We start from the raw sequence: 21,039 nt of genomic DNA on the forward strand, positions 1-21,039 counted from the left end.
ACCCCGCTATGAAGTGGCTTTTAAAACCCTCGCAAAGCTTAACAGATTTCTTTCCTGGTTCTTACAAATCCTCCTTGCTCTTTGCTCCATACTCCCTTAGCTGTTTGTACCAGTCTTCATTAGGCTGTCCACCACAGTGTATGGCAGTCCTCTGTTCTACCATATCCACGAACATTTTCAAACACAAAATAGAGACAATAGTATAATGAGCCCCATATACTCATCTAGCTTCAACAGTCCTCAAGCTTACGCTGGACTGGCTTCATCTCTCTATTTTTCTTCCCTTCCGTCCTTTCTTCCTGAAGTATTTTAAAGCAAATCTCTGATACTAGTCATTTTGCTCCTGTCTAATCCATTATATATCTCTTTTTAAAAGAATGTTGTTGTTTTTTTCCTCATAACCACATTGTCATTATTGCATGTAGTAAAATGAACAGTGGTCCTTTGGTCTCATCTGTCTGTATTCAGAGTTCCCGGATTGTCTCAGAAAGGACCTTCGGAGTTGGTTTGTTCGAATCAGGATCCGGTCTGTGTGCTGCTCTTGGTTGCTGGTGCTTTGATGCCTGTTTGAATCTGGAGCAGCCTCCCCTCCACGTTTTAACCAGCCATAACCCTCCCTTTCAAGTGCCCACCTTCCCCACTGGCCGGCAAACCCTTTGAGGCTGGAATCCACTTCTGTGCCCAGCTGGATCGCTGTGTGGCGTCTGGGATGGGGCGGAGGCTGGCTGAGCCTCTGTCCCGTGGCGTCACAGCCACTGGATGCGTTTTGAGTGAATGAACCCTGTCCTGCACTTTGTGACTGCTTGTGACTGTGTTTAGATAAGAGGTTTAAAAAAAAGATGACTTGCTCGCGTGTGGAGGTTTCCTCAGCAAGCGTCAGTCTGTAAACATCGTGACATAATAGGAGAACTATTCCCTGGGCTCCCCACAGCACTCTGGTTCGTGCTGGGGAGCCCAGATGGCCGCCTCTATGCCCCGATCAGCAGCCGGTCTCCCCCGATCATCTGTGGGGCAGGCGGGGACTGAGGTCATTTCTGCCACGGCTTGGAATCCTATCTTACTCAGCCTCAGGCACCACCACATTCTGACCCAGGCACTCGGCATCTGGGCTGCACGGAGAACTCTGCACACCTCTATCTGGGCGGCATGCCTTCCCTGTGCCTTCCCGAACCCCCTCTGACCTGCCCCACACCTGACCCGGTGTGGAGCCTTTCTCTACCCACAGCTGGGCTTTCAGTGTCTTGTCTGAATTTGTGGTGAAGAGATAGTGTTGCCTCTGGCAGCTTTGTGGGCATGGTAATGAAGGAGACCGGAGGCTCAGGAGGGAAGGAAGAGGTATGCTTCACTCCTGGAGTCCCTGTCAGACCTCTGTAAGATCTCACCCACCCGGGACGGGCCCTCTCTGCGAGCAGCACTCAGAATGAGGCGTTGTTTTTTCTTCTTCTTGTCCTTTGTTGTTGTTTATTTTGTCTTGGGTGGTGGTGTTGTGGTTTTTCACAGTCGTTTCCACCAGGCAAGTCCTTCTTTTCCCACGGCAGTGCCAGAGTTGATTCATTTTCCTTTATCTTTAGTCATCTTTTTTAGTATTTTCCCCAAATTTTTACAATAAAAACATTTTTCTAATGGAAAATCCAAACACTTGGGGTCCTTTTCCTCTTAAAAAAGAGAATTTTCTTCAATATGGATGGGTGGCCAAAATTATACATGCATGTTGTACAGTAGTGTATGTGGGTAAGGTCACAGAGCTGTTGGGGTTTTGATATTTGCTTCTTTTGTTTATTTGTTTTATGACATTATCTTAAAGAACTTACCTGGGCTTCCTCAAATTAGGGAGTAAAGCTGGGGCTTAGGAGACAGGGAGCCGTGGAGCCCACACAGCCTCACCCTCTCTCCCATTCTACCTCCTCCCTTTCCATCCTGAGAATTTCATTTTGGTTTCCCCAAAATGAAATCGTTCTAATGGTAGGCTCTTGATTTTGATTTTTTTTTTTTTTTTAGTTCAGGGAGGTTGAGCTCTCAGAGGAACACAGAATGACATGGTTGTTAAGGCCAGGTAGGCAGGGCAAAGCTTCCCCGTTGGGGAAGTGCCTGATAGCCAACACCCCACGGACCTCACTCTGGGGGGGCACTGACCGCTCCCTCCACCATTTCTGTTTCCTCCCTGCATCTTCTCCAGAGGTAGAAAACGTGGCTGGTCTGCACTGATAAGTCTCCTCCTTTCTAAAGCACTGATCATCTGCTCTCACAAACTCAGGGCTGGCAGGGATGATAGGGGACATGCGTCCTCTGGTCACAAACGAACTTTCACTGCAAGACCGGATCACCGTGCAGTCTGATTTTTGAGACCCTTCCCTTCTCTGTCCGCTGCTGAGGAAGTGTCCATCCCTGAAGAGCCTTTGGTGAAGGCCAGGTGTGATATCGTTTCTTAAATGTAATCGCTCGGTACCCTCCACACACCTAAATACTACTGTGGTCCATCCTAGGAGACTCTGGCCTGTCGCCGCGGTGGCCCGGGACTGGTGTGTGGACAGTGCTGGTGTTTTTAGGGTTGGGATTGTAGCGCATTCTTTGCACTAGTGTTTCTCTCCCCTGAGGGGCCGGGTAATTTCCGTGCCTGCATCCCACCCCGAATCCCCACCTCCCAGCCCGGATCCCTGGCTGCACTGGCATTCCTTCCAAGGCTGAGGCAGATTGCTCTTTGGGGAATGCACAGGTGTTGGCGGGTCTCCAAAGAGGGACTTCTTTCCTGCTGGTTTGGGGCTCAGGTGTTTCTCCTTCCCGGGTGTGAGGGATGTCCAGTGCAGATGTCCTTTCTGCAGGCAGCGAGAGGAGGGCTGGCGAGGAGCTGGACGGTGGCTTTTGATCTCTGAGCTGCCACAAGAGAAGGTTTACGGGACGTCTGCAGACTGGAGCTCCTGACACACCCAGTCCAGAAGCCCAGCCCTGCCAGAGGCGGGAGTGGGAGTTTAGGAACATCCCGTTCTGGCCTTGCCTCGGTAGTATCAGTGTGTTATAGCAGATGTGGAAACCATGGCTTTGCTCTTGTGACTCAGAATGGCTGGCCTTGGCTACATATCTTAGTACCGACTGTAACTGGCAAAGATTTGTAGGATCGCAGAGTTTAACTTGTTCCCCGGGGCCAGGAGACGAGGTGTAGGCGAGGATGAAGAAGTTCCAGAAAAAGCCACTTGGGCCCTTTGGTCCCTGGGAGAGCTGCTGCCTGGAGCAGAGGGGGCCCAGGGCCTGCTGGGAGCTTGGCAGAGCCACTGACCCCTCTGGCAGACAGCCATTCGTCCTGGAGGTGCAGAAGGGGTCAGTGAGTGTAGTGTGTGCCGTCCGTGGCTGCTGTGAGGTCAGAGTGCTGACGGCTCTGAGTATCAGGACACAGAGGCTTTTGCACAGCTTGATGCCAAGGGCAGGTGAGGAGACCCCTGCTTGAAGGAGGTAGGGGTCTGATGGCAGATGAAAGGGAAAACAGAAGAGAGGAATAGGTGGGGCCCTTGGGGAGGCCTCTTTCCAGAGTTCAGAGAGAGGACTGGGTCCATCTCTTTCCTCAGGGAATATCCTGTGGGGCTTGAGCAAGTGGTGGAGGCCAGGAGAGCTTCTGGGCTGTCTGCCTGGAGCTGTAGGACAGGACTGTTGGGAAGGAAGGAGGAGGCTCTGGATGAGGTCTCCGGCTTCTCCCGGGTCCCCGGTTTGTGGCAGCCAGGGGCCCAGCACGCCTGCCTGCTCCAGGTTTCCATCTCTAGCCTGGGTGTGTCTGTTATCTTGTACCTGACATCATGGACTCTCTTAAAAAATGACTCACTCACCCACACACAGACACACACAGATGCAGGGCACCCCCCCCCCTTCATGGATGAGGGTAACATACTCATTCACTCAGAACAAAGGTAATTCAATGAAAAGTCTTTCTCCTTCCCAACCTCCAGCCCTCCATTCTCTTCCTCAGTGGCATCTGCTCTCCCTAGTCTCCTGTGGATCCTGGCAGACAGAATCTAGGCATCGGTTTGTGCCTGTCTCCCCCTTTGCTCCTCTTTGGACCTGCTGGGAAGCACCCAGGTTGTGAAGTAGCAGGACCCACATGGCTGTTGACACTCGGTGGTTCTTTCAGTTGGCCAGAGCTTAACTATTTATTGCCCTTCCCCCTTACTTTGCCGCTTCTCCCCATGCGGAATCTCCTGGTGTTAAGATTTGTGGGTGTGGAGAGCCTGGACATTAAGAATAAACCTCAGGGGCCTGTTCTGTGATAATAGGCAGAAACAAACAATCCCACTAAGACCTGGGTTCGAATCCTACCATGTGGCCTTGGGCAAGTCTGTGAACACTAGTATTTTAGTCTATATAAAGGAAGTCATTACACCTACATCAAGGGGTTGATGTAGAGATGAAATTAAAATATTTGTCTGCTAAGCACCCTGCAGAGGTGGGCACTCAGAAATGTCTTTACTTCCACTTTTAAGGAGTGACCCATTTTCAGAACAAGTGACACGGGCCTAGAATCCTCTGGATGGCTTCCTGGAAATCCTCTTGGTGGGTTCCTGAGCTCTTACATCCCTGCAGCAGGTAGCTGGTTCTCCATTTTCTGTCCAGTGCAGCCCCTCCCACCACCTCCTCCTGCCCTGGGGAGCCCAGAGTCTCCGCACCACCTCCTTCTGTGTCCCTCCCCACCCCCACTGGTGAGCAGAACACTGCTGGCCGCCTGGAGAGGGCTCTGGGCTGTTTATGGCTGCTCTCCGGGGTGTTTATGTTGTGATCTCTTCAGAAGCTCCTAGCAGATGTCTGGTTATTGCTGAAACTTCATCTTTATCTTCAGCACGAGAGAAGAGAGAGGCTATTTTTAAAGATGTTTAATTGGCATGGCTGCACAAAGCGGCATAGATTGCCTCCAAGCTTTGTTCTGCGTTGTTCCTGCTCTTTACCCACTCTGAAACCTTCCGATCCAGGCTGAGAGACCTTATATGTCCTGATTTTGGAGCAGCACTTAAATTTGGCAAGCAGTTGTAATCTCTTAAAAAGGTAGGTCAGGGAAGCAAAGGCGACCAGCTGCCTTTTTCCAGGCTGGGACAGATGGCAGCGTGAATGAGGAGCATTTCTGTGTCCATAGAAACCAACACCTGTCCCCAGTTCTGACCCTTCTTTTCACCTTTGGTGTCACCCCCCCCCAAGCTGCCTGCTGATTGTCTCGGAGATCTTTAGCATTGCCTTTCCCTTTGGACTCAGGTGGGGCTCCAGGTGAGCAGGGAGTGGAACGAGGGTAGTTTCAAATGATACTGACCTTCTAGGAGGGAGGGGGAGAGAGAGATGGAGGCCATGACTCATAGGACCTTGGGAAGGGCCCTCTGTGATCATCCAGCTCTCACTCCAGCTGCCATGGTTTTTACTTATGGGGAAACTGAGGCTCAGAGGTCTGTTGGTACTGAGCAGAGGCCAAGGAGGTGCGGTTCCTTGCTCAAGATCACCCAGCCAGGTGGGAGTCAAGTGTGTTGTCCCTCCACCATTTCTGCCAAGCCATAACCCTGTGGTTTGTCTTGGGCAGCTTTAACTGCAGTTGGCCTTCCCTTTTGGGGACAGAGCCCCGCCCCCTTTCTCACAGCTCTGGCATTCTTCGAATTTAGGATGTATATACTTGGAGCACTGGCTTGCTCAGTTGCTTGGTGCAAGGTCTTTCGTTATCAAAAATACCTCCCCCAGAGACTTGGGGCCTAAAATTCCTGCCTTTGTTTTCAGTCCTTGTCTTCAGAGGGCCTTTATAAAAAATATAGGATTGAACTGGGAAGGATATGTTGACAGGTTAGTTTATCTCTGATTAGCTGTCAGCTGAGGACTGAACCAAAGGGGATGAGTCAGCTGGGAAGAGGTGGAGGAGGGAATCAGGACTGTAAATAGGGTGCTGTCAGGGAGGGCATGGAGCTCCATGGCCAGGGCTCTTGAGCTCAGTGTGCAGCTGCTGTGCTGGGGTTGCTGTGATGAGTGACAGGAGCAGAGCCCTCACCTGATGCACGGAGGGGCATTAGACAAGCTATACCGATGCCCACATATTAAGGTAGAGTGTGGAATGTGCTTCGGAGAGCCTCACAGTGGAACCAGGGGAGACTTCCTGTAGGAGGTGGCACTTGGTGGTTGAGATGGGCCTTGGAAAATAGGATTCCCATAGGCAGAGATAGCCAGGGGTTTGGCACAAAGAAATGTGGAAAAGTGTGGGCACATTCAGGGAGCCACATGGTAGAAACATGGGAGCTTCCTGGGGGAGCTGTGGAAGTGTGGAAGGCCAGAATTGGGCCAGCCCTGAGAGCTGGGGGTGAGGGTGGGGAAGGGGGGGGGTTCTGCAGGTGTCAGATGCTCCTGGAGCATTGTGGGCCAGCCTCTGAAGTAACTGATCCTCCCTCGCTTGTGGTCTCACAAGCACCTGAATATCCCCTTCAGGTAGGTGCTGCCCCAGGCTTCTGGTGCACACTTTGGGTTTACTTCCCCAGTGCAGGGAGATGCTTGGGAATGCAGGTGGGGCAGGACTGGATGTTTGCAGGCAGCTGGAACATGTAGTGGCTTGGCTGACTCCCCAGCCTTTTCCCTGGCCCTCTGGACACCTGGCCATGGGGAGGGGACAGAAGCTAAGCTCAGCTTCCGCAGTTCCAGTGTTAACCTGGCAGGTGGGAGGCATGGCAACCCGGTGTGCTTAAGGCTCTGACATTTGAGCAGGGTTGCCAGCACCTGTTCTCTGCCACAGAGGTCTCAAAAACACCCTTGCTGTGTGTCATGAAATCAGTTGCTCCTGCAAGCAGCAAACGGCATGAGTTCAGTGCCTGTGGGAGCTTTGACGGGGAATGTTGGGGGGATGGGAGGTGGGGGGGTAGGGCACTGAACCAGCTTTCATCTTTCTTTTTTCTAGTATTAGTGCTATGAATCTGAGACCACATTAGTTCGTTGATCAATTTATTGCTCATTTATTCATTCTACAACTAAGACTCCTGCAGTTTCCTTTATCTCAAGCATGTTGTCCCATTGACCGTGGTTTTCAGAGTGGTAAAACCTTTGGCAAGCCGCTTACTTTTTCTGAGCCTCAAGTGTCTCTTCTGTAAGATGGGTGTGATAATACTCACCTCCCAGGGTGGCTGTGAGAATTAAATGGGGCAGTGTGCACAGCACACTTGTCATGGTGCCTGGCCCCTAGGGAGCACAGAGGCCCTTCCTCCTCGAGTCTATTCCCCAGTTGGCCCACAGGAGTCAGAGAGCATAGATGTGGAGGGCTCCTCTTTGCTTCTGGACTCCCATTAGAGTACTGTTCTCTAAGTGACTTCTACCTTTAAGTAGTGACTTGTTAAGAGAATGGCTCAGTCGAAGCACCTACGTGTGCAATGAAGAGAGATGAGGCGCCTTTCCCTTTGTGGTGAGATCCTCACCATCAGACCTTGGTACCACAGGGCTGTTCTGTTGATGCGTGATTTCTCCACTGTGGTGGTCCAGCCTGGGCTTGCACATCAGAGCTGACCTGTGGCATCTGTGGACTCCTCCAGTCACCTCCCTAATGGCTCCCGATAGCTTCTGGCATCTGAACGAGTCTTTTCTTTCCCTCCACATGTCAGCTCCTCGGACATGAGGAGTTTTAAAGATTTTTTTTAATTAATTTATTTGACAGAGAGAGAGACAGCCAGCAAGAGAGGGAACACAGCAAGGGGGAGTGGGAGAGGAAGAAGCAGGCTCCTAGCGGAGAAGCCTGATGTGGGGCTCGATCCCAGAACGCTGGGATCATGCCCTGAGCCGAAGGCAGACGTTTAACGACTGAGCCACCCAGGCGCCCCCGACATGAGGAGTTTTTAATTCCAGTCTGTGATACCACCAATTGGAAGAAGTACCACTATTTCCTGTACCTTCAAGAAAGAAAAAGTGCTTCCAATTAAATTGTGGAATGATGCTCTGTTATCCCTGAAAAGAAAGAAGAATCCTTTTAGACTTCAGACGTAAGTTTATATCCCATAACACTTGTATGTACAAAAAAAGGAAAGCAAATTGGTTAGGCGTTTCTAAAACATCTTCAGTTTCAGAATCTGACTCTTCCAATTCACTTTTTGACTCTGCCATCTTTGTGGCTCCTTTGACACATTATTATATTTTAGTAAAGTGATGATGCATTTCTCAGTCTTACTTAGATGTTAAGGGGCTAGAAGATACATTCTGCTTTCAGACGTTTTATAATTGAAAAATGCACATCTTCTAATTAGTAAAACAAGGTATTTAAAGACAGCCCCCTTGTTCTCTCTTGAGTTTTCTTCCAGATTAACAATCTGTGATGTGGGTTCAGTTCTTTTTACCTTCCCGGTGGTTCTCCTCTGAGCAAACTCCCATTTGTTAAGATTCTCATACACTGAGGGCAGTGCTCAGACCACATATGGTATTTGTGGTGTGGTATGACCACAGCAGAGGAAGGGAGCTATCACCTCCCTGGTTTAGGCCATTCTACTCCTCATAATGCAGCCCAAGATTGCGTCAGCTTTTCTGACAGGTACATCACACCATTGACTCACTGACATTACTGCTGACCAGATCTTTTTAACATGTGCTGCATTTCCTCTGTCCTAAACGTGTGTGGCTTTAGAACTTAAACGCAGAGCTTCCTCTTTTGTTCCCATCTGATTCAGAACAACCATTTTTGTTAAATTTCAACTTTGTTAAATTCGGTGCAACCATGTTCCATTGAGCTCTTTCAGGATTGTATTAAGTATGCCTTCCATATCCTTGCTGGAGGGGAGGTGGGTGGGGGGATGGGGTAAGTGGGTGATGGACATTAAGGAGGGCACATGATGTAATGAGCACTGGGTGTTATATACAGATGAATCACTGACCTCTACCTCTGCAACTAATAATACACTATATGTTAATTAACTGAATGTAAATAAAATTAAATTTTAAAAAAGTATGCTTTCCATAGCATCACCTGAGTTGCTGATAAAATGCTTATCAGGAGAGAGCCCTCCGGCTTGCTACTAGAGCCCTCCCCTCAGGCACCATTAAATCTTTCATCAGCTTGCTTTGGGAATGGCCGCCTAGGCTGTCCCTTTCCTGAATCACCACCCGTTTGCTTTCCTGACTTCTGGCCAGACGTCTTGAATCTGGATATGCCGCGGCTGTTGTAGTTTTCCATCTCCCACCAAGTATCCCGTCACAGGAGGAAGCGAACTCTCGTTGACAGCACATGTCAGTTCCCAGAGGGCCCTCAGACTGCTTGCGGGTGTCCCCGGGCTGCCCCGCAGAGATACAGCAGGAGGTTCAGCGGTCTCATCTGCAAGAGTTTCCAGTGCTCTGGGCCAGGGGACTTTCAGTCACTGAAAACATCTAAATGGACCAAGCTTCTCCCCCATCCCAGCGCCCATTCTCATCTCAGTGTCAGATCCTTGTCAGTCTAAAATGGCTCTTACAGAGGGGCCCCTGTGCACCCGGAGTGGGGGCCAAGGTCTGACTTCCCAGGGCCCCTTTCTGCCCCTGGACTTATTGACTCCAGATGCCCCCGCAGACCTTCCTGCCCTCTGCCCTCTGCTGTGCAGCCTGAGCGCATCCCAGGCTTGCCTCCTCCGCGTGGCGCGGGGACAGGCCTTGCACCACTGTCTTAGGGTTCTCCTGGTTATGCACTCTCCTTCCAGTGAGGGGATGTGGGCTTTCTTACAGCTGGCCTTGTCAGGGGCCCCTGTTCTGCAACATGTACTGTAGTCGTCTGCGTGCCAAGCGCTGGGATCAGGGCTCTGTAAACATAAACTCATTTAGTGCTTGTGCCAACCCCATGAGGGAGATCTTGTCATTTGCCCCACTTACCACTCAGGAAATTAAGGCACAGAGGGGTTAACTGATTTGCTCAAGGTTTCACAGTTAGGGCAAGAGGGGGAGTTGGAGTCTAGCCAGTTTGCCCCCAGAGTCCAGGTCTTTACCTCTATGGTGAGCTGCTTTAAAAGGCCCCTCCCCTTCCCTCCTCCTCACTGCCCCTCCCCCCTCACTCCTTTGCACAACTGGAACTGCTTTGGAGTCTGAATCATTGACTTCCTCAATTTCAGGTCCCAGAGCCCTTCCGTGCTCCCAGCCATTTGAAGTCTGTGAGAGTCTTCAGCACCAACTTCCCCTTCTTGGTCTCATAAATTTCAGAGGAAATGATTGCTTTTCCTTCATAGTTCCTGTATCCTCCTGGTCACTAACCCATTTTGCCATTGTTGTGGGAATCAGGTTGGTCCTGTTTCTATGGATACTTCCTCCCTCTTCCTCAAGGTGAGGCCAGCCAGGGATTTCAGCCAGTGGGGTTTCAGCACTTCCCTGTGGTGGTTCCCCTCCCCCCCCACTCACCGCCACCCAACACCCGAGCTCTTCTCTGGCTGGCCTGAGATCCTATCAGCAGCTGACCCCACGGTGCCCACGGGGACCTTCCCTTTATGGTTCACGTCTTTTCTGAGCACACCTGTGTTCTCCAGAATATTTTCCTCTTTGTTTCATGCTTTTTTGTTACATAGAGATCCCGTCTTGGGGGCCCCACCCAAGTCCATCCCTTTAAGAGATAAAAGCTGGACATTGAGAAGTGTGTGTCAGTTACATAAAGAAAGAATAAATATTTATGTTTGTGGGTATATACATAAACATTGTCAGGGGTAGGCGCAAGCCATGAGAGCAGTTTCCTGGTTCCGAGTGGGGGCAGACCGGGTAGATGCGGTCTGTATACTTTTGTGAGTTTTGATTTTTGAATGTATTTCCGACTCAAAATTTAAAACAACAGAACAAAAAACCCCAACCACAGACAACCTGGTTGAGTCAGTGCAGTGCCTCCTCGTACCGCATGGGCCTCTGCTCCTCAGGTGCGCACGGGGCTAGTGACAGCCCACCTACCTGGTAGCGGGACGCAAGGGGACCCTCTCCTACAGCCTGGCACTTGGGGGGTCTGAGTAAACCGCCTCCTCCCTGACTCTCTTCTTTGAAGCTCCGAGGGAACTTGAGACTTTGCTGCCTCTTGTAATCGCAGTTTACTAAGAGCTGGTGCTCCACACGGGCACCTGGGCCTCAAGTGTTGGTTTTCCGCTGTGACTCACCAACAGCTCACACTGCGGTCTTTCCCCCCTGTTGAATTCCGGGATTTGAGGTAGCTGGAATGCTCCGAGGGCCTGGGTTTGCCTCCAAGAACGATGTCCTTTCCTTTTCCAGACCTGCAGGATTTTACAGATCATCTCTTTTCCCACCATACTCATCTGCCCAGCTCAGGGGCGTATGATTAGAATGGGTCTAACACCCTTTGAAAACAGAAGCCCATAACTGGGCTTGCAGATAACCAAGGTCAGAGCAGACCCTGAAGAAAAAAATGCAGGGCGTTGGGAGAAGCCAGTGCAGGCACCTGTAATTGAGGAAATGACCTGGTTAGGAAAGTGACTTGTTTACCTTGGGCAGGTAATTGGGAAGCAGACTTTGAGCACCTACTGTGTGGCCTGGGCCCTGTGCTATGGGGAGGGCAGTGTGAGTAGTGTCCAGCCTCACCTCTCAAAGCGTTCACTACATACTCGAGAAAACAAGACATACAGCTTTAAAAAAATTAAGTAGGAGATTGTGGTAACGGTTCAGATCATAGAAGGCAAATCACAGGGTAGTTCATGACTAATTCCATAAGATGGTGGAAATAGCAGTGGGTAGTTTTCTGGGGGCTGGAGAGGGCCTGGAAAGCTTGGAAGGGAAAGAAGGAGGAGGAGGAGAGGAGGAGGCTGCATTTGATCTGGATCTAGAAGGGTCCATGAAGTGCAAATGGGTACGTGGGAGGAAGAGGAGAGCATTTCTAGTGGGTGTAGAGGCCTGGGGAGATGGGAAATGGCTTGGTTTGAAGGTGGGCAGAAGGAGAGGAAGCTGGACATGTGAATTTAGGACAGAGGCAGGCAGCCTTCAAAATGACAGGGAGATGGAGAGAGTGTGTGTGCATGCACACGCCTGAGTTCAGAACAGGGATGGGAGGCTGTGGGCCCAGGGTCTCGTAGGGCACTCTTGTAAACCCTAGGGAGAATGAACAAGAAAGGGTCTGGCTGCCAGGCACCTTAATCTAGACATCTACAGCGCCTACTCCAGAAACGTCTTCCGGAGCAGAGGAGGAGGCCAGAGGCATGCTAGCCATTCCCCACCATTGTTCTCTTTGCACATTTTCTTCTTAGGCATGTCAAATGTCGATTCACTTGGCAGATATTTATGAGTTCTTATTCTGTGCCGGAAGCTGTTCTAGGTGTGATGGTTACAGAAGGGGAAAAAAAAGGTAAAGTTCCTTGCCACATAGACCTTATGTTCCAGGAGGGGGAGAGAGACTATTAACAATGAGGTTAAATGTATGAGGCCAGGCAATGAGGTGGACAAAGAGTGCTAAGTGGAGAAAAAGATAGGATGTTCTGGGTGCAGGCGGAGGGAAACAGTTGAGGAGAAGGCTGGAATTTTAGTTGGGGTGGTCAGGGAAGACCTTACTTGCCCTGCCCCTGAGACTTAGAAGCTGGCAAAAGAGAGGTCTGGGGCCAAAAGGAAGGAGGCCAGGCCAGATCCTGCAGGATCTCGAATCCCCAGTTGAACCTCTTCCCACCCACTGGGGGCTTCGGCTTTAGGCAGCAGGGAGCCTTTGAGCGTGCTTGAGCGGAAGAGTGCCACGTGTGGTGAGATGTCCCTGGTGACTTTGTAGAGGATGGGATCTAGGGGGCTGAGGTTCCAGATGACCAGGACCCACAAAAGTCCACTAGTTTGACACCTCTGAGTTAGGTACAGTGGGGTGGAGCTGGGAAGCAAGAGCAGTGGGGCAGGGGAGGGGGAGAGCAGGTGCTGGCAGAAGGGGACTGATGGCAGAGCTTAGATTGGAGGGGGAATGACGACCAACGCACTAAAGTTCTTAGAATTTAGGGCTTGGCGTCAGTTCAACATTCTTGCTGTAACTTTATTTTAGAATAGTGTAGTGCTTAAGAATGTGAGCTCTGGGTTTGAATCCTGCCAAAGTGGCCTTGGGAAAGTTACTTATCTGCCCTGCGCTTCGAGCGCCAGCCCCGTCAAATGGGGGTGAAGTAGTACTTATCTTACAGGTACAAGAATGCTTAGCACAGTCCCTGGTATATGGGAAGTACCCAGGAAGTATTCGCCGCTCTGACCCTCCTGCTTCTCTCTCCGTATTTAGGTGTGTGTCAGTAAAATTAGTGTGTTGGGCATATCTTTCCTGTGGTCCTAAAGCTAAGTCAAATGAAGAAAAGTATGCTCTTAAGGACTAAATGAGGTAATGCATGTGATGGGTTTAACTTAGCGGCAGATGAATACTAGTTCAAAGTACTATTATCACCGCATATCATCATGCAGAAAATGATTTTCCAGTGGAAGTCCTTTGTAAGGTCATTTATTTAACCATCGCTTACCGTGCCTGTGCTGTGCACTAGACACACGAGGTCATTTCATCTTTGCAACACCAGCCGGAATCAGCCTTGTTAACCACATCTTACAGATGGGGAAACTGAGGCTCAGAGACATGAAGATTTGCCCAAGGTCGCACAGCCAATAAGTGGCAGAGCCAGGATTTGAGAGGTTTTTTTTCCCTCTGACATTGAACTACCTTTTATACTAAGAACAATTATTCCAGGAGTGATCTGTTATGTAAATGTACATTGACAATTAGGCTACGTCAGTCTCCCTTGGTGCTGGTGGTGACCTGGAGCCTTGGGGAATACAGAGCCACGGCCAACTTCGCAGATAGACCAGGGGCAGTGTCAGAGGTAGGACCCTGGACCTGGAGTCAGAGTTGCACGTGGGTGGGAGATACTGTGGGTCAGTCAGCACCTTCCCTCAGTGACTCATCCCCTCACAGCCCTTATCAGAGCCTTTCAGCCACAGAGAGAGTCGTCGGCCTGAGACCTGCGTTGCTTGACTCAGCCCCTGGTATGCTGGAGGAGGAGCAGCGTCTGACGGGAGCAAATCCCAGCTCTACCACCTACTAGCTATGTAAGGCCAGGATAGGAGTGAATTTCTTTGTGCCTCAGTTTTGTTATCTGCAAGCCCACTCATAGTAATTTCATGACAATTAAATGCGGTAAGCCATGCAAATACCCAGAATTCCCTGGCCCCAGCAAGCCCTGAGAGTTAATATTATGCTAGTAACTATTGTATTATAATGTTATAAAAGCCTCCTTTGACCTCTGAGGCCAGAATAAAGTGTCCCACCCTCTCTGCATGGGCCCTCCATGTGTGTGTAGCTCTTTACAGGACTGTGAGCGCTCCAGACCAGGAATAGGTCTTAGTGTGTGTGTGTGTGTGTGTTTGTTTGTTTGTTTTGAAACCCCTGGAGACAAGTGCCTTGTCCTAGAAGATGTGGAAAGAAGTTTGCCAAATGGAACGGGTTCCTAGTTTTCCACTTCGCCAGCAGCCGCATATTCTGACGTGCACACCCACCTCCCAGGATTATGGAAAGCGTCTGCTATTTCTCGGGCTGCTTCACAGTTAGCCAAGCACACTCACATGCAGGTTTTACTCGGTCTTCACCGTTGTCCCCTGTGGTCATCGGTTATTATCCCCATTTACTAGATATGGAGACGGAGCCTCCGCAGGGTTCAGTAATCTGTCCTCAGACTTGCAGGCAGAAGGTAGTGAAGCGGGTGGTCCCCTGCCCATCCGAGGAAGCCTGGATCTGGAGGCTCAGATCCACAGAGCCTCTCCATCCATTCCCCTGTGCCCTTCTCCTGAGGAGGGCTGGGAGGAGACCATGGGACCAACAGACCTTTCTACACCTCTGCCTTCTTCCCCCCACCTCCTTCAGGACCTGTTAGTTCCAGAAAAGCACAGGACAGTGGGCTTGAGCCAGGCCAGGGATGGGACTTGCTTAAAGCACCTCCACTCTAATTTCCCTTCTCTGTGGGTCTGAGGCCTGGGCTGGGGCTCTGGGCTCGTGGGGAGTGGAGACATGGGGAGGGTACTGTAGCTTTAAGCCTTTGGAGGCTGGGGGATGGGGGGGTGGGGGGCTGGGGTCTGAGCATAGACACTCCTTAGGGGTACCTGGCGCTGGAGGCAGAGGAGGCTGACACCCATGCTTCTCCCAGGAGGAGGAACAGGCGCTAGTTGCAGGGCCCAGAACCATATCCAGGGTGCAGGGGAGCTCCTGGGGGTGCCGAAGTAGCAACTGCTAGGCGCGGGAGGCACTTCCTTTCTAGGGGGAAAAGAGGTTCCAGCAAAGGTGGTACTCAGCCCAGGGCTCTAGGACAGACCTGAATCCAGACTTCTCAAACTCCAGAGCTGTTGCTTAAGCGGAAGAATCTTCTGTTTAGTTCAGCTTAGCGGGCTGTTTTTGAGGAAATACCTATCATGTCCCAGCAGGGGTGGGGAATAGAAGTCCAGTGGGATAGGGAGCCAGCCGTAAAGAGCTCATGTCCTGCAACTCCCTTTTTGCCTCTTCTCCCTCTGGGGAGCCTTGAATTCTGGGTTGCAGTGGTGACACTTCCACACACGTGGCAGCGTTCAGATTCCTGGTGTCCCAGCGCGTGGGCTGGAGTTTGGGCCTGGCCGGTGACACGGCAGCGCGGGCAGGGAGCTTGCAAATCACATGCTCATTGCGTTGGGTGCTGGGCCTGCTGTGTGGACAGGGGTTATTGGGCCTTTCAGGTTGTGATTCTTGGTTCCCTCCAGGATTGTCATATGACCAAGGGAGCAGACACAAGAGTGTCTCTGGGGTGTGGGTGAGAAAGATCCTAGGTGGAATGGCCCCCAAGATGATGGCTCGGGCGGTCCCTCCCTCCCTCAGGCCAGCCCTGCTTCTTGTCCTCTGCTGAGCTCTGCCTGCCTGCCTGGCCATCTCTGCCTCCAGCTCCTTGCTTTCCTGTTTCTGGTCTGCAGTGCTTTTCTTCATCCTCTTTGCCTCTCTCCATCTCCAGGGCCTGGATTTAGCCCTGCCTACTCCAAAAAGTCTTCCTAAACTCTCTCAGCCCAAGCTGCCCCTCCTTTCTCCCCGCACCTCCTGGGCGGAGAGGGCAGCCCCGAGCTCAGCGGTTACGTGTTATGTAACGTGTTTTGAGCACCTACCCCAGGGCAGGCAGCAGACAGAGGCGAGGACTTTGGAGTCTGGCTGGCCTGGGCGTGTGTTCTAGCTCTGATTCCTGTGAGCTGAGTGACTTTGGGTAGGTGTTTTCATTTCTGAGTCTCCCTTTCCTCTTCAGAACTTGAGAATGTGGTACCCACCTCACAGGGAAGTTGTAAACTTCTGCTGAAGTAATCCCTGCAAGGCACTTAGCCCGCCTGCTGTTCCTGGCTATTGTCAGTGGCTCTCCTGTGGCAGCGGTTACTAGCCTTTGACAGGCACTGCTGTATTTAATCCACACCCTAGCTTTAAAAGGTAGACCTCATCCCCCGGAGAGGAGCACAGGAGCGTCAATGTGAAAATGATGTGCCTGATGTCTCAGGACATGGAGGCAGTGAGGCTGGCCTTGAGGCCGGGTGCCCGCTGGCTGGCTTGGCCACAGCATTCTTCCATCTACTGCCTCGGCTTCTCGTTCCCCTGCTTCCCTTACTGTTGGGAGCTCTTCACATTCTTTGCCAGGACACTCAGCAAATGCTCATTGAATGATTTTTCCTAGCTGGTTTAAAGGAAACCAGGTGGGGTCAGGCCAGGGGCAGGAAATGGGACCCCTTGAGAGCATTCCAACCCCTTTCAGATTCCCAGCTGATCCAGCTTGGCCACGGAGCCCTGGGGGTGGGGGTGGGGGTGGGGAATTGCTTGCCACCCTAGCACCAGGCAGTGCTGGGTCCTGTGGCCATCACACCCAGCCCAGGCAGTGCGACCAAATCATGCCCTGAGGGAAAGTCAGCCTGTTCCTTTTGATTTATTTATTTTTAAATCGCAGAGCTATTTAAATAGCAATGCTATGAAAAGAAAAAGAAAAGTAAGGGAAATACCTGTCTGGGTAGTCCCCTGTGACTGGGGCAGCCACTGCCTGAACCTGTCTGCTCCAAAACAAAGAAGAAGAAAGCCACCAGCTGGCAGGGGGCTCGGGCGCTGTGTGGCACTGTGACATGGGTGTCTGCAAGGGTCCGTGGGGGAGGCCTCTTACTGAACGGCTCAGCGAACCTCCCGCACACCCACAGGGACAGCCCGTGCCCTGCCAAGGCTGCTCTGCGTGACGGAGCGTTGTCCCCGGGGAGGTTGGAAGCGACCACTTTTGCTCCAGCCAATCCCGTCTGTCCCAGCCGATGTCGGCATCTGCATAGGCCTCACTCAGCTGGTTGATTGGCGTGTGCCTGCACAGACTCTGGTGTCGGGGACTCGGTGTGCAGAGGTGTGTGTCCACCCCCAGCTAATGCTGCCGGAGATGGGGAGGCAATCGGTGTGATTTTGCTCCCAGGCTGGGGTTTTGGTTTTTTGTTGTTTCTGTTTCTCTGAAACTCTTTAAAACACACCTGAAGATGGAGCTGCTTTTCCTGGAGGGAACTGAGAGGACGCTGTGGGAAGGCCCCAGGGGGACAGGAGTGGACTCTCTTTGCTGGCGGGAAGAGGAGACACTGTTGAGCATGGTAGCTTCACCTGTCAAGTCAGAAGCTCTTGGGAAAGGTGACTGCGAGTCAAAAAACAAAAAACCAAATCCTGGGAAACTCTGCATGGGCTCTGACTGGCATATCCTGCTTAAAACCCACAGATACGTGCCGTGTCCATAGCGTCACAGTGTGGTTCTTGGGGATTAAAGTAACTGATGAAGGAAACGTGCCCAGGGACTCCCTCCAGATACCATAATGCTCCCTGTCCTGTCAGCGCCTGAAGGCAGCCCCTTCCTCTGGGAAGCTGTCTCTGGGTGGGGCTCGAGGGCGGCTTGTAAATGAGGGGCAGCAGCCCATGAGCATCTCCCCTGGGTATTGGAGTACAGGCCTGAGTGGCAGCAGAGGGGCCTGCGTGAGGAGGAGGCCTCAGGCTCGGGTCCAGAGTATGCTGGCATCCATGGCAGTGTCCCTGGCAGGTGGACTGGGCATCGGGCACCAGAAGCGTGACCTCGATGAGTTAGGCATTGAGCTCTCTGAGCCTCAGTTTCCTCCACTGGAAAATGGGTTGGATGAGCATCCAGCTCCTAGGGCTGACCTGCAAGTTGAAGGCGATTGCCCCAGGGAAAGAGTCACTCATTTAAGGGCTCAGACAAGGTGGTTTCCCTTCTCTTCCACACCTTCCTTCCTCCTCTAACAAGAGTTCTCTCAAACAACTGCCTGGAGTTTTTTGCCACACCGCTGTGAAGTCCATGAAAATCCTCTCTCCTTTCTCTTCTTCCTCTTTCCGACCGCTCATTGTGAGGAGGACCTATGTCTGAGGCTGGGTTCCCAGCCAGGGTCCGCAGGACGGCACTGTTCGCCTCTTTGGTTCCAGCATCTTTCTCTCCCAGGAAGGGCATGGGTTTGCAGAGACACCTTGCTGCATGTCTGCTCTTCCCTGGCTGTCTGGGCCTCACGGACAGTTCACGGCCGTCTTTTCTCCCCGGGTGGGAATTAGTGACGAGGACGCAACCAGTTGCCGAGTGCTGTAGTTAGTTGAGACTCTTGGTTTCACGTGACAGGAATCCAACTTGAATGAGCTTCAGCAACAATGGGATACTTGGAAGCTTCTAGGGGAGACTCAGACTCAAAGGAAATGCTGCAGAAACAGGTGACCTTCCCCTGCTCAGTGGCCCATGGCTGCAGGCAGCTCCCAGCTGACCCCACAGAGCCCTCTACTCATTCCAAGAGGACCAGGGCTTCCCCAGGTTTTCAGATTAGAACCTGGCCCGACTGGGAGCAGGTGCATGCCTTGTGTACTCGAGATCGTGGCCAAGGAGGAAAGATACCGGATGCACCCATCTTGAGTCCCATACCTACCTTTTTGGCTGAGGAGTGGGCGATGGGGTGGAATCTGTATTGGAACAAAGGGAGAAGGATGCTTGTAATATTAATAATTAAGAACGATACTAACTCACTTGTATGGAGTGCTTGCTTTGTGCCAGACATTATTCTAAGATCTTTACCTGCATCACTCATTTAATCTTCGCAGTCAATTCCATGTTCTCTACTGGGGAGCTGAGGCACGAAGAGGTGAAGCAACCTGCCCAAGGTCACACAACGGGCTAGTAGGAGAGCTGGGGCTGCAGCCAAGCAGGGGAGTCTGCATGCGCTCTTCACCGTCCGCTCTAGCACAGACAGTCACACCCTGTGTCCTCTCGGTCTCCATGAGCTATGCGCACGGGTTCATCCTGACCCACGTTATCTCACTTCATCTTCAGAACAAGCCCGGAGTTAGGTACCAACGTCAGTCCCATTTTCACATAAGAACCTGAGGCTTACAGAAATTACATGACTCGTCTGGGGCCATTGGACTAATTTCAAGCGGCAGAGCTGGGGTAGGAAGCCAGGTTTGCCTGATTCCAGGGCCTGAGCCCATGACCACGTCTCTGGGTAGCCTTCACATTCAGATGCTTCTCTTGATCTGGCAGATGCTCACCTGGTACCTGGGAGGAAGAGCAGAGCTGGGTCAGCCTCTGAGCCTTTCTTCTCTTTCCAGGGGATTGGGGAGTATGGTGTGGAGACCTTGGCACACACTCCTGAGGGGCCAGCTTTGTGGTTCTGAGCCAGTCTTGGTGTGACTCATGCTAGCTTACACCAAAGAGTTCTTGAACAAGCCTTGAGTGCATCTCACCTCTGGAGTTTTCCAGTTCTTCATGCAGCAAATGGTGACGGAGCATCTAGTGGTGTCAGGCCCTGTTCCCAGTGCTTGGGCTCCCTCAGTGGAGACCTGACTCTCTGGAGCTAGGCTGGGAGCACAGCGGAGAGAAAGGTCCCCTGAGATACTCTCACGTCCCTCGCGATCATGAAGTGACTCAATCACACAGGAAATCTTTCCTGAATCACCCAAGTCAGGTGCACAGAGGCCTGAAGACTTGGTGCTTCTCTGCTTGGGACTGGCAAGATGGTAAGTCTGGGAGGAGACATTGTTTCCTCATTCTGTTCCAAAGGGAAGCATTGTGTCAAGGAGCACACACAGGAATGGTGTCAGGCCAGCTCCACTGTGAGTCCCAGATGCTATGGCCAGGTGAGGCGCTTGCTGGGCCATGCCTCAGTATCCCCCCGTCGCGGGACTGTACCACCTGCCTCCCAGGGTTGCTGGGAGGATTGTCTGAGCTGGCACATGCTAACTACACACTGCCATGCCTGGGCATGGCTTAATCTTTTTAATTCTTCCTTTTAACTACTGACGAGCTTTGTTAGGTGTCTCCTAAAGTCAGAGCCCTTAGAGGGGAGCAAGTTAGAAGGGGTCTTTGGTGAGGAAATCACCAATTAGGTCAAACTTCTCATTTTATAGATAAGGAAACTGAGAGCCCTCAGGGGGAAGGGAGGTGCTGGGCCCTAGGACTTTCTGGTTTAGTGGAGTTAAGGGAAGTCAGAAGTATGTTTAGCTGTGGGTCAGACAGGGTTTGAGTTGGTCCTTGGAGTGGCTGGATTACAATGTGCCCAGGCCTCTATGGGAATCTGATCAATGGTCGGCCCTTATAGACTGGTCCAGAAATGCCCACCTGCATCCCACTGGGCAGTCAGTCCAGTGTGCTTCCTTTGAGAAGCAGGGGGGGCAGAGAAGTGGAGTCCTCCAACCTCTCTGAGTCTACAGCTCGGGCTGATAGAGAGTGGGTGAGGCAGGCCAGCCTATTTGTTGGCTGCCATCGGCCTGAGAGGTGTGCCTTGATAATGATTGATCATGGTGGGAGTGATTGGAACTTCTGCCCAAGTGGCTGTGGGGACCCGCCGCAGTTGTGCTGGGACCCCTCTCTCCTTAGTGTAGTGGGAAAGCCCGTGAGCACTGGGTCAGCCAGCCGTGGGCTTGAACCCTGCTGTGCCGTGGAGCTGTGGCAGGTGCCTTCTGCTCTCTCGGCCTCTCCGTCCCTGTTTGTGAGGAGCCACTGGAAGAGAACACATCTGGTCTACCAGCGTGCGTCATGCATGGTTAGTGCTCTGTAGACAGTAGCTGCTTTCCCATTCATAGACTGAGAATTCTGAAAGTGAGTTCAAGTCTGAGGCTCTAAACACAGTCCATGGTGT

General features: G+C 51.7%; 1 protein-coding gene across 10 annotated transcripts in view; it reads left to right on the top strand.

The window, feature by feature from the left end:
• The window catches only part of MICAL2 (microtubule associated monooxygenase, calponin and LIM domain containing 2), a 210,902-nt gene that overhangs the window by 2,914 nt on the left and 186,949 nt on the right, over window positions 1-21,039 (top strand). The window lies entirely within an intron of this gene.

The sequence above is a fragment of the Ursus americanus genome, chromosome 24 (assembly GCF_024610735.1).
Source record: "Ursus americanus isolate L20-20 chromosome 24, mUrsAme1.1.p, whole genome shotgun sequence".
Classification (NCBI taxonomy): Eukaryota; Metazoa; Chordata; class Mammalia; order Carnivora; family Ursidae; genus Ursus; species Ursus americanus.